Below are 20712 nucleotides of genomic sequence, written 5' to 3'. Positions count from 1 at the left end.
ATCTCTTGTTTCTTATTTCAAGTCTCAGCAACTCTTGCCTCCTTCTATCAATGTAACATAGTCCAATCTAATCCCAAATACACAAAATCATGGCAAATTTGAAAATTAAAAAAAAAAGATAATTTAAGTGTTGAATTAATTGTTTACTTTAAATTGCATATACTTGATTTTGATTGAAGTTGAACTTGAGAGAATTGATTTTTTTGAAAGTTTAAGTTTTGTGGGTTTTTTTTTTTTTTTTTGAATTTGTAAATTGATGTTTATTTTCTTTTTTTATTGTTTTTATTTTAAGTTTTTAAAGAAAATAAAATGATTTTTTTTTAATTTTTGAATGAAAATAGGAATAGCGGCAATAGCGGTAATAGCGGACCGCTATTGCCGTTATTCACCGTTATACCGTAAATTTATGATCACGATTCATTCGCTATAGACAATATTCAAATTCTCCCTTGTTTTTTCTCCAATAGCAGTGGCAAATAGTGACGCGACCGCTAGATAGCAGCCGCGACACCACTATCCGACCGCTATTTGAATTTTGATTCACTACTATTCCTACAAGCTCCGCTGTTTTTTGTTTCAGAAGTTTTAAGACATTTTTTTTTTTATAGTTCCAAGGAGGTCAAATGGCTCAACAAGGAGCAACAAAGGCGGCGTCGACGAAGAGCCCGGTGGAGTCCGTTAGGGTTACGGTTCCCCCTCTACTGCCATCTTCCTCCTCACCGAAAAATCAAGAAAAATGCATCGGCGGTGGATGCGGCGTCCTATCTAGTGTCTTGAAACGAGTTGTCTATCAGAACAATGCGAACTTCGGACGAAGCACGGTTCCGTCGCGGCTCATGTACAATCGCAATGGTTCGCGGATGAATTTCTCCGCCGATGTTGTAGAAACACTGAAAACCTGTTTCGTGGAGCGGAAACCAATTTCCGAAGCATCGGTCGACGCTGCAAAGTATATTTTTGTTTCAATAAACTGGTTCAGACTGATTACCTGACAGGAAATTGCAGGTCAATTTCTTGGATTGATGAAAATGACGAGTGTTTTTTTCCTAAAGAGGTTTTCAGCGAAGAAGACTTTATGGAATCCGAATATGAAAACGAAAAGGATGATAATATTATCTGCCATTACAAAACTAAGAATAATAATTGCTATCCTAAGATTGAGATTGAAGTTAAGATTGATCCATCTTCATCGAAAAGAAAGCGAGAGGAGGAGGTTGAAGTGACTTCCACTAACAATGCCGTGGTAGGAGCTCCTAATCATCCTCTTTTGGAGGAGGGCGGAGCTCCTAAATGGCCTAATACGAAGCTGTTGAGTGAAGTAGTGAGAGATTATTTGCTTGTTAAGGATCACTTCTTGAACGGAATAAGGAAAGTTGATATTGGGGTTATTCATCAGTATAAGGGGGAAGGTCATTTTGATAAGGCTCGTCTCGAGGTTTTTCGGAAGCAGATTGAGATTACTAGGGCTGCAAGAGGCACTTCAAATATGGTTTCTGCATGGTATGGAGCGTCTGCCAAAGTTGTGGAGAGTATTTAGTTCATGGGTTTGGATTGCTCAGTAGGGTTCCCTTGAGTGATATTTACGGGATTGGCGTTTATTTGTCACTATAACAAATCTAGCAATTTGTGACATTTTTTCTAAGTGACACATTATATTTTGTCACGCAAAGTATGTAATAGATGACAAAAAATATATTTCGTTGCTATTTTATATTATTTTGATATTTTATATGACGAGATATAAAATTGTCACATGATAATGTCACCAAAATCTTGCCGTCGAGAAAATATTTTTGTGACGTTTTTTATTTTAGGTGACATTATAATTTTGCCACCAATTTAAAATTTTATCTATGACAAGATTTTTCTGATAGATTTTAGGTGACATTATTAATTTTTGTCATAAATTGAGCACTTTAGTTAACTATTAATGACATTATAATTTCGTCATGTCAATGTATGGTGGTATATGACGATAATATAAATGTCACAAATTTTTACTGCTAAATTTAATTGGTGGAAAATATTTGTGACGTTTTTTTATTTTAGGTGACATTATAATTTTGTCACCAATTTAAAATTTTATCTGTGACGAAATTTTTTTGATATATTTTAGGTGACATTATTAATTTTTATCATAAATTGAGCACTTTAATTAACTATTAACGACATTACAATTTCTTCATGTCAATGTATGGTGGTATATGACGATAATATAAATGTCACAAATTTTTCCTGTCAAATTTAATTGGTGGAAAATATTTTTGTAACGTTTTTTTATTTTAGGTGACATTATAATTTTGTAATCAATTTAAAATTTTATCTATGACAATTTTTTTGATAGATTTTAGTGACGTTATTAATTTTTGTCATAAATTGAGCACTTTAGTTAACTATTAACAACATTACAATTTCGTTATGTCAATGTATGGTGGTATATGACGATAATGTAAATATCACAAATTTTTACCGTCAAATTTAATTGGTGAGAAATTTTTTTGTGACGTTTTTTTATTTTAGGTGATGTTTAAATTTTGTCACTAATTTGAAAATTTATCTGTGACGAATTTTTCTAATAAATTTTAGGTGATGTTATCAATTTTTATCATAAATGAAACATTTTAGTTAACTATTAATGACGTTGCAATTTCGTCACCTGTATTTTATGGTATTATATGACGATAATGTAAATGTTATAAACTTTTACTATCAATTTTATTTGGCAAAAAATTTTTTTGTGACATTTTTTTTTATTTTAAGTGACTTTCTAAATGTATCACTAGTTTAAAATTTTATCTGTGACAATATTTTTTGATAAAATTTAGGTGATGTTATTAATTTTTGTCACAGATTGAATATTTTAGTTAATTATTAATGACATTACAATTTCATCACATCAATTTAAATTTTTTGTTAAAGGAAAATTTTTAAATAAAAAAATTATTTTTAAATATATATGTATTAAAATTTTTTCAAAATACTTTTGGAGGTACCACCTTTAAGAATGGATGATACTCTACTCATCCATATTTTACCCAGTAATATCCTTACTTAGACATTGATGCTATTGAGATTAAATTTTGTCAATAAACAAGTTCATAATTTTATAATGTATAATTAATTTAGGTAATATTAACATAAAAACTTTATCATAACTGAAATTTTTAAACTTCAACACACTAGAGTGTATATAAGATGATAATCGATTATTTTATTCTTATTGCCACTAACAAGGTTGTAATAATGGGATCATAGGTTGAATCAATATAGATTTAATTGTAGATTAATTACTAAGCTAATGTCTTTTTATTATCTTTTGCTTTGAAAATGCTTAATTTTATTTAATCAAATGTAGTTATAATTTGATCACCTTGATTTTTGGTTTGACTAGAAGGAAATCAAATACTTCCTTGATATATAAAACTTTTAAGAAACGAAAGTAAATCAAATACTTCCTTGAAATCAAATATGATAAATTGTAATTTTTATATAAAAAATTTTAAGAAATTAAATATTTCCTTGGCATATGACTTTTGACCACAAATTGTAACTTTTATATAAAAATTAATTTTAATTCAAGTTTCCCTAAACTTCTAAACTACACCATTTTAGATATTTTATTAGGTTTTTCACTCTCCCTCCAAAATCATGCTAACAATCTCATGTATTGTCGTTTTGCCAAACACATCTCTTCTTTCCTCTACTCTCCGCAAGCCATTGTCAACCGGTAGCAAATTCAGCCATCGCTGGTCGACTAAAAGTGCATCCAGGTTTGTCTTCATCTATTCTATTCTATTCTATTCTGTTTGGTCTATTTTCTGTTCTATTTTGTTCTATTCCATTTGGTCTCTTTTCTGTTCTCTATTCTGTTCTATTATTTTTTGCCGTAATATGGTCTATAGCAGGGCTGGTTAAGCCATTATCTAATTATGCCTAACCCTTGACAGGCCACTCTCCTCTACTTTTCCCACTGTCGATCAGTAGCAAATTCAACCATCACTGATTGACTAGAAACGCGCCCAGGTTTGTCCTCATCTATTCTATTCTATTATGTTTGGTCTTTTTTCCATTTTATTTTGTTCTAGTCCTTTTGGTCTCTTTTCTGTTCTCTATTTTGTTCTATTCTATTTGGTTGTAATCCTGTCTATAGCAGGGCTGGCTAACCCATTATCTAATTATGACTAACCCTTGACAGGCCACTCTCCTCTGCTTTCCCCACTGTCGACCGGTAGCAAATTCAGCCATTGTTGATCGACTAGAAGCACGCCCAAGTTTGTCTTCACTTATTCTATTCTATTTTATTTGGTCTCTTTTTTGTTCTATTTTGTTCTATTCTGTTTGGTCTCTTGGTTGTTCTATTATGTTCTATTCTGTTTGGCTTACCAAATTAAGGAAATCAATATTTATTTTATGTCCAACCAAATTAATTACACAGATAAACTAGGTTTCTTAAATCTCAACTCTCTGATAGGAAAGTGATAGACCGAATAGTTAAAAGCAATCCATATAGACAAGGTAGATGCACTGGAATCAGTCCAGGCAAAGCTTTCTAATTTTTCAGATACCATATATTGGAAATCTAGTAAATAATGTTGATAAGACACAAAATAAACTTCACACGAGCCAAACTACTAAGTTTACGTGTCAAATCATTCCGGTTACTTTTGCCATGTATTTTGAAACCTGCCCATGTTTTCTAATAATGAATCCAAGCACAAGCATCTCAATGATCAAAACATATAAAATTCAATAGCAAATAAAACACTAATAGTGTTAATGCATGAATTGATTGCAAAGCATATCTAAAATATATTGAAAGAATCCTACGGCCAAAATAGGAAAACATGAAAAGTCAGATTCAACAAATTTTCAGCCTTCACATCTCGAACATAATTAAACATTGAAACCAACGAAATTGTAAGAAACTAGCTAGCCACAAGAAATTCAGTAACTAACAGGGGCAAGGAATATCCCAACCATTAAACCTGTCTGCCATAGTTCTGCCAAATATATCATTGTTTGATAATGAAAAATGTTCTAGTAATGATGGCTTGCATGGCTATAACTAGAACATGCCATCTTATTTTCTCTGAAATAACGATGATGCCTAGACTTAGCAAACAACAGTTTTGAATATCAAAGGAGATCAGTTTCATCAATGAAGCACCTACCAGGCACATACATATAAAATTCAATCCAGTTTTCTGTTTTAGTTATATGATGCTTAGAAAGATAACCAGCTTGCCCCATATATGCAAAGATTGAATGTTTAGGAAGTAGATTCTATTCTTCATCCTTAACCTAAAAGTTGTCGATCAATAATGTATTTATGCGATGAAATTATGTATTTATGCAGAATAGGAGCAAATTCCTTGATAGACAACTGTGAAAAATGTCCAAAATCAGCAAACATAGCTTTTGAGCCTTAAACAATGAGAAGAGAAACATTAAAACAAGGAAACAAATGACTGTCTAGTTAATGCCAAAAGAGATAGTATAGTTTGCACACTGTTGTACCTGTTATTAAAAGCAGGATCCCAGCCAGTGAAATTTTTTGTCTGGTTCAAAAACTTATACATGTAATATGGAAAGAGTGCTTGGTAGACATATGGATTCCAATAAAAAATATTATAACCCCAATTGCACTGATGTATAAAAGCCATGTTATTTGGTCCCGTAATGTTAGAGGGTGAACAGGAATATCAGTATGCCACAAGCAGCTGGGACTTCAACATTTGCAAAATTAATAAACTCTCAGGAAACAAAATGTTAAGCACATAAGCAGTGGTTTGAGTTTGAGCACTTAGAAATATATTATATTTGGCTAGTATAAACCGACCTTAGTAACCCATAGCTTGCCAAAGTTGGAAAAAAAAAAGGAAAACCAATTTTGCTGAATCTGCTGTGAAGTGTAGGCTAGTTTTGTTCATGAATTAAAGAAGCAGGATATTATTTACATTTGAGACACTACTTTATGGATTGTATTGGTTCTTCAAATTTAAAAGCTTCAATTCATCATGCTAGTTTAATGTATTGATTTTATAGATATAGCTTCTATGCCATCTAAAAAGGTACAAGGCCCAACTCAAGGGATGAGACTAGAAAAACTCATCAAAGGGAAAAACAAACTAGTAATAGACGTTCCAACAACTAAGGGTAGACCTGTTTGTGAAGTTCAATTGGCTAAATAATCTTTTGAAATTGGAGTCATTACTCGACAATTCATCCCGATCCCAACAAAATGAAAAGCTATGAAGGATACAGACAAGTTGCATGCCTTTGAAAGACTTAATGTAAGTGTAAAATACTATTACGAAGTTTATTATTGGTTAGTTTTGAATTTATGTTCTTTGAATATATCAATTAATTTATTTTTTATTTTAGACAAAGTTTCAGATTAAATTGGATGATGACTATATTAAGACGTTTGTCTTGTCAATTTTATCAAAATTATCAAGAAATCAATAATACAAGCTCCACTTGCACTTTAAAAAGTTTTCAAATGTTGAAGTAGCACGCCAAAACAACTCATCGAAGTATAACTTGACTCAAGAAAATTGGGAAGAGCTTTGTGATTTGTTTAGTGATCCTGAATACCGAGTTATTTTTTTATTCACTTTTATGTTTAATTGACATATGATAATCTTTTTTTTATTATTTTCTTAAGTTTTCATGCTTAACATCAATATATAACAATTATTCAAACGAAGCAACAACCAAATGAAAGCTTGCTTTTTCTTATTATTTTCTTAACTTTTCATGCTTTGATATTAGATTAGCAATTATGTTTAACTATTTAAGGCAATTATATAACAATTATTAATTTTGCTCAAATATTAAACATCAATAAATTGATATTCTTTTGTTCTTTTTGAAATGAAGAGGAGGTGGGAGACAAATGCAAGAGTTAGAAAAAATGTCAAGTTAACCCATAACCAAAGATCGAGGTCCTTTGTGGCTAGTCATTATTCTATGGTAAATTTTTAAGTTAAAAAATATTGTTCAACACCATTGTTTTCTATTTAAATACTTTTTTTTTATCACAAACACTTTTATTGTATATACTATTTTGTAGCGTAAGGATGATGAAGAACCTAATAAGATGGAATTTTTTAAGGCGACTCATTACTCAGAAAATAAATGATGGTCAACACCTGAAGCTCAAGCAACTTATGTAAGAAATTTCAAATTAAGAGTTATTATTTTATTGTTGTAGTATGGTTCTTTGAGTTAACCAAGATTCCAATTAAATGCTAGGAAAAAATTATGGAGTTACAATCAGTTCCTACTGAAGAAAGAACAGAACCTAAAACTATTGATGCTATAGTGGATGGAGTGCTTGGTACTAGGTCGGGATACATTAAAAGACTTGGATACGAGCCTAAACCTAATGCTAAAACCTCATCTGCAAGTGTTGCAAACTTGGAAAAAAGTCTTAAAAAGACATAAGAAGAATTTCAACAATATAAGTCAACTTTTGGATTTTTTCAAGCTCAAATTGAAGCTATGACAAATGCTTTAGCAGCTGCTGGAATCCAAGTGTCCATCCCCTAATTTCTAGGTATATACTTGATTTTGTTGTGGTTGTGATGTTGCAAGCATTATATATCTAGCTGGTGGTGCTTTTTGGTACATTTATTCTGTTATGGTTATGATGCTACAAGTATTATTTATTTAGGCTTTTTTTTATACCTAATTCAAAAGTGAGAATTGGTACTTTTTTTATCACTCAGTTTTTAAAAATCATTTGATTTTTCTTTTTTTGGCTAAGTCTTTATAAAGTTTGCTTGTCAATTTCAAGGTTACAAAAACTCTCATAATCCTATTACAAATTTCACCTTCTAACAAGTTACAACTATATCTATAAAAGGGAAACTTCATCTCTAAATTCTCTAACAAAGGGTCCTTGCTCGATTATTGTGATTCTTGATTTGATGTGGCTGCCTATGCTAGATCTTTATGTTTATGATTTATTTGCTTGCATGTTTATATCTTAGTTTAAGTTATTATTACAACTTTTGCCTCTCTGTCTTGATTTGGATGAGAAAATGTCATTCCTGTGATAGAAGATATATTAAAGTATGATAATGACATAGGCTCTTTAAAAGCAGGTGCAATTGTAATTTTCCTATGATTTATCCAAATTGATTAAAAAATAGGCTTCAGGTAATAGTGATTACTTGTTTAAACATGAACCACTCATCTTTTGTCTATTTTCTATGATTAGTATCAACATTGCAGATTGAGAAGTTTACTTGTCAATTTTTTGACAAGTTATATTCTTTAATATAGGGTAAGGCCTTATTTAAAAATTTCATATGTATAAAATGGATTAGTTTGTTTTTTATATTAGTTTTGATCTTATTGAGTGTATTGTGGTTTGTTTTAATATTTGTTATTATTTATTTATTGCAACTTCAAGTAATACAAAGTCACCATCAATACAATCACCCTCGATACAAGATTTGGATTGAGAGCTTCAAGACAATATTTCGATGACTACATATTTCATAGTTATGACTCTTTGTTTTTTATACAATATTATTTCTATATGATTTTAAGGTAGACTTTAAAGAATATAATACATTTAAAAACCAATTTAAATATTTGGTGGATTTGCAAGAACATTACATTAGATTATTCCACAAAAATATTTTTATATATAGGATTTAATAACATTAATTATATTACCAATACTCTGATGATTTATCTTTCGTCACTAATATATCATATTTAATTATTTATTTTGTGACGATTATAGCGTTTAATGATATTTTTTCATAAATAGCTAATGAAAACTAACGTCACCTAAAAAAAGGTATAATGTGACGTTTGATTTTATTGTCACGTTTGACGTTATCTTATAACTATTTATGACTATATTTATGTTATCAATACTGACTATTTGTGACAATTATAACTTTCACTGATGTTTTTCTTTATAAATAGTTGACAAAAATTAACGTCATATAAAAAAAAGCATAAGGTGACATTTGATTTTATTGTCATGTTTGATATTATCTTATAATTATTTGTGACGATAATAGTGTTATCAATATTGTGACGATTTACTTTTTGTCACTAATATATAAGATTTTATCATTTATTTAGTGATGATTATAGCCTTTAATTACGTTTTAGTTTATAAATAGCTGACGAAAACTAATGTCACAAAAATTAACACATAAAGTGACGTTTGATTTTATTGTCACAGTAGACATTATCTTATAATCATTGGTGATGATAATTTTGTCACTAATACTGCAACGATTTACTTTTCATCACTAATATATATGATATTTTCTCATTTTTTGTGACGAATATAGCCTTCGATGACTTCTTTTTCATAAATAGCTGACGAAAACTAACATCACAAAAAAAAAGGCATAGGGTGACGTTTTATTTTATTGTCACTGTAGATTCACCATAGGTGACGATATTTTACTATCGTCATATTAGACCTTTAGCGATGGTGCATACGTGATGAATGTCGTGACATTTAATTTTTTGTCATAGAATATATAGCGTGACGAAAAATAAATATTTAGTGAGATTTTTATATGTGCCACTAATGACCAAATTTGTTGTAGTGTGTCTCCATTTGGGCTGCCACCCTTGAGGTAATTCTTTATTCCTTTTGTTTATTTTCTAGTTAGTTACTTAGTTTTCCAACAGTGGATAAGGCTGTATTGGCTCAGTTACCAGTGAGTTTGAGATTTGATCCAGTTAGCTTCAGAATTAATTCAAATCGTGTTCGTACAATGCTAATTTTTGGTTTGTGCAGTTCTGGAGCTCAGTCTAGTAGTAATTTAGTATAATATATTTATGTCATATTTACAGGGTGAACAAACAACCTAGTTTTGATCAATTCGCCTTCATAAGTTTTATTACTTTTTAATACGTAGTTTTTCTTTTTTCTGCTAATTTTAATTTTTGTACTATTATTTTGATCTGTGTTTTATGTCGAATTAATTGTTGTAATGCCAAACTGGCAGATTCAGATGATAATGGTGTAAAACATCTTATTCTGTGTCAGGTTATATTGGGGAATATTGAGAAAATGGAAGCTAGATCTCGACAGTGTCTTTCATCTAGTGTTAATTTCGACACTGGTTCTGATGATCCCAAGAACCCAAAGTGGTATGTGGTATGGTCAACTAATGCTAACATGCATATTCTTCCTGAGTTTGTTGTGAGTTTCAGGCCTTCTGGTAACATGCAAGGTAAACTTTTCTACACTCTTTGGTATCCTTTTTTTCTTTATATATTTTTTAAGTTAATATTTTAGACGTTTTCTTATAGGTTAACCAAGGCCACGAGTAGGTGTGGAAGTATAGTTTTCAAAAATTAAAGACTCTCTTCCACCTGCCAAACTCCAGGAACTATTGATTTCATATAACACATTCAAGGTAAGGAGGCTGCATGTTTATTAGATGAACATGTTTCTTGCTGCTTATAATGAAAGTTACCTTTAAACTATAAACAAATTTTATATTTCCAATTTTTGCCATAGGCTGGAATGATGATAAAAGATGCTGTCATAACATCTAGATCCGGGGATCTATCGTTAGACATTGACTTAAGGGAGTCGTCACCAATCTTTTTTATCTAGGTGTGATTGGCCACCTAAAGAATCTGTCATTTCAGAGAACACCTAAATTTAAGGGTCCTTAAAAGAATAAGATCAGGTCTACTAACCAGAACATGGTTCGAGAGTTTGGTTACATGTGAGAAAGGTTATAGCACCCTCACAACGCCCATCAAAAGATGGTACCAGCTTAATTTTTTATTATCCAATAAGCCTTAAAATTTACCAAGTAATTAGTTATTAGAAACTATTCTCAATTTACTCTAATACTTTTAGCAAAAAATTGAGAAAATCCCCTCACCTCAAGAGTATGCAAAAAAACTACTGTTTTACTTGCAGAGGCTCCATCGTCGGATTATTTAACATTAAAAAAAAATAAAAAGAAAAAATGATTGTTTTTGTGCAGGAAAAATTGATACTTTCAACTTTTCCCCAAAAATATTCTTTTGAAACTTTAATTTCGAGAAAAATTGATACTTTCAACTTTTCCTCAAAAATTGATTTTTGAAAACTTATTTTTAAGGAAAATTGATACTTTCAACTTTTTTCCCAAAAATATTTTTTTGTGAAAAGCTTATTTTCAAGAAAAATTGATACTTTCAACTTTTCCTCAAAAATTCCTTTGAAAATTTATCTTTAAGAAAAATTGATACTTTTAACTTTTTCCCAAAAATATTTTTTGAAAACTTTAATTTCGAAGAAAATTGATACTTTCAACTTTTCCTCAAAATCTTTTTTTTTTGAAAATTTATTTTTAAAGAAAATTGATACTTTCAACTTTTTCCCAAAAATATTTTTTGAAAACTTTTAATTTTGAGAAAAATTGATACATTCAACTTTTCCCTCAAAAATATTTTTTGAAAACTTTAATTTCGAGGAAAATTGATACTTTCAACTTTTTCTCAAAAAAAACTTTTTTTGAAAATTTATTGTTAAGAAAAATTGATACTTTCAACTTTTTCCCAAAAATATTTTTTGGAAACTTTTAATTTCGAAAAAAATTGATACTTTCAACTTTTCCTCAAAACCTTTTTTTTTGAAAATTTATTTTTAAGGAAAAATATTTTTTTTAACTTTATTTAAAGAAAATAAAATAAATAAAAATAAAAATATTAAACAGTCCTAATATAATAATAATAAATAAAAAAATGAAAAAAAAACTTCGGAACGGCTCGGCTCGACTTAAGGAAGAAAAACAGCTCGGAGACTCGGTTCGAGATTCTAACACACCAAAATCCTTTTTTAGCTTCTGTTTCTTCTCTGTGTCTGCTATTTTTCTGTGTGTTTTCTTCTATTCTTTCAGCACCTATTTATAGGGATTGATCAGAAGAGTTTCTGATCAATCTCAACTCTTTTTGGGATTTGGATTCAATCTTTGAATCCAATCCCAACTCTGTCAATTCCCAAATCACAGTCAAATTCATTCCAAATTTTTTATCCTAATCTTAACCAAAAATTAATCCAAATAAAAAGATAAATATATTAATAGATAACCAAAAAAAATAATTAGATAAATAAAACTATTAATAGATAAATAATAATAATAATAGATAAATAATAATATGTATATCAACAGATAAATAATAAAAATGAAAATAAAAAATATATATATTAATAGATAGTAATAATAAATAATAAGTAACTAAGATACAAAAAACAAAAATACTAGAATAAAAAAAAATAAAATGGGCCTACCCATTTGGACCAAGCTCAATTGATTCGGGCTTGGATCAAATTGGGTGTCGACAGCTGCCTCTTTTTGCACATTTTCTGTGAAACAGAAATTGTGCAAAGATGTAGATACCCATTCAAGGCTCCACTCGACCTCTTTTTTTCATTTTTTTTTGTTAAAATTTAATCAAAACTCTTCTAAGCAGAGGTTTAATGACTTTGAAGAACATAAACAAAACTTCTCTAATCAGAGGCTCAAATACTTTTGAAAAATAAACAAAACTCCTCTAATCAAATGCTCAACGACTTTTTGAAAAATAAATGGCTCCTCTAATCAGAGGCTCAACGACTTTTGAAAAATAAAAGGCTGCTCTAATCAGAGGCAAAATTTTTTTTTTTTGTTTTTTTTTTTAAAAAAATGATCAAAGCTCCTCTAAGCAGAGGCTCAACGACTTGAAAAAAAAAACAAATTCTCTAAGCAGAAACACCATGACTTTAAAAATAAATGTTCTTCTAAACAGAGGCACCACAACTTTGAAAAGTAAATTGCTTCTCTAAATAGAGGCAACCACGACTTTGGAAAATAAATTGCTCCTCTAAACAGAGGCACCATGACTTTGAAAAGTAAATTGCTCATCTAAACAGAGGCAATGAAAATTGTTCCTCTAAACAGAGGGACCACGACTTTGAAAAGTAAATTGCTCATCTAAATAGAGGCACCACGACTTTGAAAAGTAAATTGCTCCTCTAAACAGAGGTAACGAAACTTTGAAAAATAAATTACTCCTCTAAATAGAGGCACCACGACTTTGAAAAGTAAATTGTTCCTCTAAATAGAGGCACCATGACTTTGAAAAGTAAATTGCTCCTCTAAACAGAGGCAACGAAACTTTAGAAAGTAAATTGCTCCTCTAAACAGAGGCACCCCGACTTTGAAAAGTAAATTGCTCCTTTAAATAGAGGCACCGCGACTTTAGAAAGTAAATTGCTCTTCTAAATAGAAGCACCACGACTTTTAAAAGTAAATTGCTCCTCTAAACAGAGGCATCAAAACTTTGAAAAATAAATTGCTCCTCTAAACAGAGGCACCACGACTTTGAAAAATAAATTGCTTATTGACAATCATGTCCAAAGGAATTATGGATCGTGATTGAAAGAATTTTGTAATGGGAACTCAAAGATTCACAATTTAAGTTCAACATTCAGAGGTTCAGATTCGCAAGAATCTTTCAACTTCGTAAGAATTTACTGAAATTTGATTCTTAAAATTTTAGTTTTGTTCAAATTTGCAAGATTTCAAGATTTGCATTTGCAACTTACAAGACTCGCCTTAAAGATCCTCATTTGAATTTTGAAAATTCACATCCAAAAGTTCAAGGCTTTTCAAAGGTTCTCATTTGGCAAACTTGGAATTCATATCCAAAAATCTAAAGCTTTTCATTTGAATTTTGGAGATTCACATCTAAAAATTCAAAGCTTCTCATTTGAGTTCAAAGGCTCACATGCAATAAAACTTAGAGTTTTTCATCTAAGTTCAAAGGTTCTCATTTGAAACATTAGAAATTCACATCCAAAAAATTGAAGCTTTGTATTTTGGAGATTCACATCCAAAAGTTTAAAACTTTTCATTTGTTCAAAGATTCACATTCGACAAACTTTAGGGTTTCACTCCTCAAAAATTTTTATTTTAAAACTCAAAGATTCTCATTAGAGTTCTCAAAACTTCTCATCAAAATATTCACAATTTTTTTAAGTGACTAAAAAATTTGCATGAATGAATGTCATGACTAAAGATGCAAATGCCTTCTTAATGATGCAAATGCGGCAACCTATATTCTTATAGTGCCATGCATGTCCAAACAAAGTTTAATTCATGAAATCATGTGCATGTATTTTTCAAGCAATAATGCCCTCATGATGCATGTAATGCAGACGTCTATGTCACAAAATTCTAAGATAATTATGGTATGTGATCCTTAAGACCCTACCATCTCACACTCTCCCCTTATTTAGCTTCTCAACATTTTAGAACAAGCTTCATCAATTGATCATTATTGTTTCCATTACTTGATCACCATCCGAAGGTTTCTCAGCACTAAAAAATTTTACCTATTACCCTATATGCCAGGCTTATCAACACTAACCATTTCAAAATAAATTTCATCTTCTATCACTTGGTCATCGTTCATAAGCTTCTTAATACTAGCCATTTCAAAACAAATTTCATCATCTGTCACTTGGTCATCGTTCATAAGCTTCTTAGCACCAGTTTCGTCTATTGCCCCATATCATTTTCATCACTTAATCATAACTCATATGTTATATCGACCAATACATCCCCATATTCATCACTTGATTATACCACTTTTCAAGATTTACCTCATATTCATTTTATTGTCCAATCCATCATCATATTCTTTATTTGGTCACATTATATGTCCTTTCACATCATCTCTTTTAGGTTTCTACCATTTTTTCATTTTGTTACCACCATCATCTTAGATTTATTTTCAAATGAATGCAAGACTCTTTTAAACACATATTCATTTATTCATTATCATTTCAATTCTTGACAAACATAATGCAATCAAGCATTTTCTCAATTCATTCTAAGGGTGTAACAATAAGAGAACACAAGGTGAATTATGATAAAGATAATCAATGAAGATCTATTTTGGTACAAAATAAATGGAAAAAAAAATAAATTGGATACATTCATTGGGATGAATGGTATATCCAAATGATGAATATTCAGATAATTCTCAACATTAATCTATGATTCTTTTTTAAAAACTTATTCTATTTACTGTTAGAGTCATTTTGAGCTTGACGAACTTTGTCTCAGTCTTTGAGGGGTCTTCAAATGTCTTTGATCTTTCATTCATGTGAACCATTTGACCTGAATCTTTTTATACCAAAATCACCCTTTCAGGTTTTTAATTTGACTATCTTTTTTCATTTTCTCATTTTTTCTCATTTTTTATTTTTCTTTTCATCATCTTCTTTTATTTTTTATTTTTCATCTATTGTTGATATCTTTCATATATCAAACTTTAGAGCAATGTAGCATGATTTCATTGTTTCATCATGAGCATGTCTTTGCCCAATATACGATCATTCAATTTGAGCATTCACACTTGATCCAAATAGACTTTTCAAGATTGTAATATAGGTCAAAGTGAAGGATTATAAAAGAAATGGACATAATAGGCTCAAAACATGTATTAAAATGGTTCAAAACCAAGGATCATTTGATGCAACTTGGCATTTTACCTCACATCATTTCACTACTTTTTTTTTCTCACACAAAAGATTCTCATTATTTTACCCTAAATCATGTGTGACATTTATTTTTTTCTTTTACTTTTCTTTCTCTTCCATCTTTGAGAGCTTTTGTGATTTTTTTTTGAATTACCTTCCAGTGTAGAGGGTGATCATTGGTTGAGGTTATTTAGAAAAAGTAATCATAATAGGCTCAAAGGGGTAGCAATGAATGGTTTTTCGAGTGGTAAAAAAAAGATGGCCATTTTTCATCTCAATTATGAATACTTTTCTTGAACGTCATCTATTGAACAAAGCTTATGAACCTGTATAAAAGATTACACATTTTCAAGACATATCTATTTCACCCCTGATAATAGCTTACTTTTTTGCTCAAATTATATCCTTATATTAATGTGAATGAGTTCTCAAAATTAAATCCTAAAATTATTGTTGTCATTATCTAAATATTCATTATCTGAAATTTGAAAATGAGAATGTAAAGTTATAAAAGGTAACGGAGCATGAAATAATAGTCGAGTGAAAGAGAAAATGTAATGAAATGCATTAACTTACCTTTATTAAGATGATAACAAGTGAAATCATATTACAAAAAGAAATCTAACATTACTCGAAAAGAAATCCTAAAATGACAAAAAAAACCTTCAACCAGCTTTATCTCCATTCTTCAAAATTATCCCCATATGCAATCAAGTGAAGAATCTCTATTGATATCTTGTCTCTCAATTCATTATGACTCTTTGGACCCTTTCTGTTCTTGACTTTCACTTAGAGCGCTAACATTAGGTGTTGTTGCTTTTTCTTGATCAAAACTTACCATTCCATCATTGATCAACCATTACATCTTATGCTTTAAAGCAATATAATTTTCAGTAGAATGGCCAGTAATTCCATAGTGGTAGTCACAGTGGGCTGTAGGATTATACCACTTAGGATAGGGTGGCTTAAGTGGCTCCACATGGCTGGGGACAATCAAATGGCTATTATAAAGTTCTCAATATAACTCCATATAAGTCATGGAGATTTGATCAAATACAAGTTTTTTTCAAGTAGTCCGTTGTTCTCGCGAACCACTTGCTTGGTTAGTAGGGCGAATTTGAGTTCTTGCAGGAGCTTAAATGTTAAGGCTATATGTAAGATCTTGAGGGCTAAAAATTGATCGGTATGTGGATGAATAAGGTGATTGTGGAGTTAGCTGGTATAGGTAGAATGAGGCATTATTCACAGCAGAATAGTTTGGAAAGTAATCTTGGGGTGGATAGAGTTGATAACCTCTGAATTATTGTCTATCAAAGCTCACAGCTTGAGCTTGAACTTCTTTCTTTTCTGATGCCTTCTTGGTTTCTACTCCTTTTAACTTACCATTTTTTATGTCACTTTCAATAATTTCTCTAGAGATCACCATGTCGGTGAAATTTTTTGTTGCATTTCCTATCATCTTTTCATAATAGGGAGATTTTAAAGTGCTGACAAACAACACAGTAATTTTTTTCTCAGTCAGAGGAGGCTGTACTTGAGAAGCAATATCCCTCAACCTCTGGGCATGCTCTTTAAAAGTTTCATTGGCTTTTTTCTCCAAGTTTTGTAAAGATAAATGATCAGAGGTCAAATCCATGATATGTCGATATTGAATGATAAAATCATGAGCCATATCACTTCAAGAGCGAATGCGGGTTCTGTCCAGCTAAACATACCACCTGGTCGCTGAGCCTGTAAGGCTATCCTGAAAGATATGCATCAAGAGTTTTTCATCATGAGCATGAGCTACCATTTTTCGATAATACATGGTGATGTGGGTTTTGGGGCACTTCGTGCCATCATATTTTTTGAATTTTGATACTTTGAACTTATGAAGAATGACCACATCAGGGACTAAGCAAAGCCCAGCAGCATCAACTGAATCATAAAAATCAAATCCTTTCACAGTCTGTAGCCTTTGTTCTAGCATACTAATCTTGGAGCTTTCTTGAGTTTTCACTCTTATCTTTTCTTTCTTCTTCTCTTTCAAATCATCTAGGTTAAAAATTGGTTCTACTGCCTTTTCAGTAAAGATAGGATTTACATATTTATGATAATGCCCTGGGTTAAAAGCTGATGGCATTCCAGGATATGTTGGATATGCGAAGTGTTGTGGTGGAACCTCTTGTGTAGACTGAGCTTAAGGTGGGCCAAAACCTAGAGGATACAAAAGATCAGCCACTTCTTGCAATGGGAAAACTTGTTGGCTTGTATTTTCTTCAACTTTTTTTCTTTTATTCATTTTATTGAGAACAACTAGAATCTTGTTCAACTCATTTTTAATCTTTTTTTGAGCTTTTTCTATCTTTTCAAATCTGTGAGAATTTTTTTGCTCCATTTGTCTGGTTTTGGATTTTGTGTTGTATCGATGGACAGGGTTCTCGCTAGATGGAGCTATTCTTGAACCTTTAGCACCATAATTATGATTAAAAATGTCATGCTATGCTTTATATATGATGCTTTGATGCACGAATGAAATGTATATTTTCTTGAATGAAATCTAATATGAAATGGATGCAAATGATTGTGTTAAAATATGATCATGAAAGTAATGTAAATGCATACAATCAGACAAACAACATAGTTAGTTCCATGGATGAAATGAAAGTGATGCTGATGCATAATGTTGCATATGATAATAAAAATGATGCACAAAGTTAAATAATCAAAATGATTAGATAAACACCCTTTTTGTGTCTTAATTTTAGGGTATATCTATCATTGGGTAGAAAGGGCTCTATCCTAGGTTTAGGCACTCTTAAGGTTCACTATATGTGGTTTAAGGTCAAAGTCTAAAGGTTCCCAAATTGCTCCTTACATCTTTGTCCATCACAGACTAGTAAAGCACCCTAATCCTCACCCATTACAGGCTACAAGCGAAAAATGTTCAATTTGAGTGAGAGTATTTCGCTAGCCACTGCGGAGGCATTAGACCTCACGAAAGCAATAGGTACTTTACTACCTCATAGAGGGACGGAGCTCGAGTATAAAGCTCATGTTATGCACATGCACATGAATGACATAATTAATAAAGTAAATAAACATGAATGAATAATAACACATATATACAAAAAGGTTCAATTTTATTAGGCTTTTGGATAACACAAATTATTTGCTAGCCTAACTCTCAAAGTCCCTAGTTGAGTTGTCAAGCTGTCATAACGTCTAGATCCGAGGATCTATCGCTAGACATTGACTTAAGGGAGTCGTCACCAGTCTTTTTTATCTAGGTGTGATTGGTCACCTAAAGAATCTGTTCTTTCAAGAAACACCTAAATTTAAGGGTCCTTAAAAGAATAGGTTCAGGTCTACTAACCAGAACAGGGTTTGGGAGTTCGATTACGTGTGAGGAAGGTTATAGCACCCTCACAACGCCCATCAAAAGATGGTACCAGCTTAATTTTGTGTTATCCAATAAGCCTTAAAAATTTACCAAGTAATTAGTTATTGGAAACTATTCACAATTGACTCTAATACTTTTAGCAAACAATTAAGAAAATCTCCTCACCTCAAGAGTATGCAAGAAAACTACTGTTTTACTTGTAGGGACTCCATCGTCGGATTATTTAACATTAAAAAAAATAAAAAGAAAAAAATGATTGTTTTTGTGCAGGGAAAATTGATACTTTCAATTTTTTCTCAAAAATATTCTTTTAAAACTTTAATTTCAAGGAAAATTGATACTTTCAACTTTTCCTCAAAAATTCATTTTTGAAAACTTATTTTTAAGGAAAATTGATACTTTCAACTTTTTCTCCAAAAATATTTTTTTGTGGAAAGCTTATTTTTAAGGAAAATTGATACTTTCAACTTTTCTCCTAAAATATTTTTTGAAAACTTTAATTTCGAGAAAAATTGATACTTTCAACTTTTCCTCAAAATCTTTTTTTTGAAAATTTATTTTTAAGAAAAATTGATACTTTCAACTTTTCCCTCAAAAATATTTTTTGAAAACTTTAATTTCGAGAAAAATTGATACTTTCAACTTTTCCTCAAAAAAAACCTTTTTTGAAAATTTATTTTTAAGAAAAATTGATACTTTCAACTTTTTCTCAAAAATATTTTTTGGAAACTTTTAATTTCGAGAAAAATTGATACTTTCAACTTTTCGTCAAAACCTTTTTTTTTGAAAATTTATTTTTAAGGAAAAATATTTTTTTTAACTTTATTTAAAGAAAATAAAATAAATAAAAATAAAAAATAAAAAACGAAAATAAAAAAATAAAAATAAAAATAAAAAAACAATCCTAATATAATAATAATAAATAAATAAAACAAAAAAAAACCTGGGAATGGCTCGGCTTGGCTTAAGGAAAAAAAATAGCTCGAAGACTCGGCTCGAGATTCTAACACACCAAAACCCTTTTTTAGCTTCTGTTTCTTCTTTGTGTCTACTTTTTTTCTATGTTTTTTCTTCTGTTCTTCCAGCACCTATTTATAGGGATTGATCAGAAGAGTTTCTGATCAATCCCAACTCTTTCTGGGATTTGGATTCAATCTTTGAATCTAATCCCAACTCTATCAATTCTCAAATCACAGCCAAATTCATTCCAAATTTTTTATCCTAATCTTAACCAAAAATTAATCAAAATAAAAAGATAAATATATTAATAGATAACCAAAAAAAATAATTAGATAAATAAAACTATTAATAGATAAATAATAATAATAATAATAATAATAATAATAATAATAATAATAATATGTATATCAACAGATAAATAATAAAAATGAAAGTAAAATATATATATTAATAGATAGTAATAATAAATAATAACTAACTAAGATACAAAAAACAAAAATACCAGAATAAAAAAAATAAAACGGGCCTACCCATTTGGACCAAGCTCAATTGATCCGGGCCTGAACCAAATTGAGTGTCTACAAATGCTTTTTCAAGGAAGTTACGATTGGTTGCCAAGGAAGAGGTTCTGAGATCTGCTATTCAAGAGATTAATGCTTCTGGACACTACAAGAAATAATATTTTTTTGGAAAAAAATTTGTCATTAAAAGTGTAAATTTTAGTTACTCAAATTTACAATGACCAATGTTAAAGTTGTCACTTGTCCTCACAAATAATTCTGTCACTATTATAGTGGTGATGGAATTTATTAAGTCACCACAATAGTTGTTTTTTTTTTTTTTACACAAA

At 30.3% G+C, this 20712-nt stretch overlaps 1 pseudogene; it reads left to right on the top strand.

Annotated features, from left to right (window-relative positions):
- Positions 1-623: 623 nt before the first annotated feature.
- LOC111315107 (putative inactive poly [ADP-ribose] polymerase SRO3) lies at positions 624-20627 on the top strand (annotated as a pseudogene).
- The last annotated feature ends 85 nt before the right edge of the window (positions 20628-20712 follow it).

The sequence above is a fragment of the Durio zibethinus genome, chromosome 20 (assembly GCF_047325235.1).
Source record: "Durio zibethinus cultivar Kanyao isolate XHJ-2024 chromosome 20, ASM4732523v1, whole genome shotgun sequence".
Classification (NCBI taxonomy): Eukaryota; Viridiplantae; Streptophyta; class Magnoliopsida; order Malvales; family Malvaceae; genus Durio; species Durio zibethinus.
This window is presented reverse-complemented; position numbering and strand designations above follow the sequence as displayed.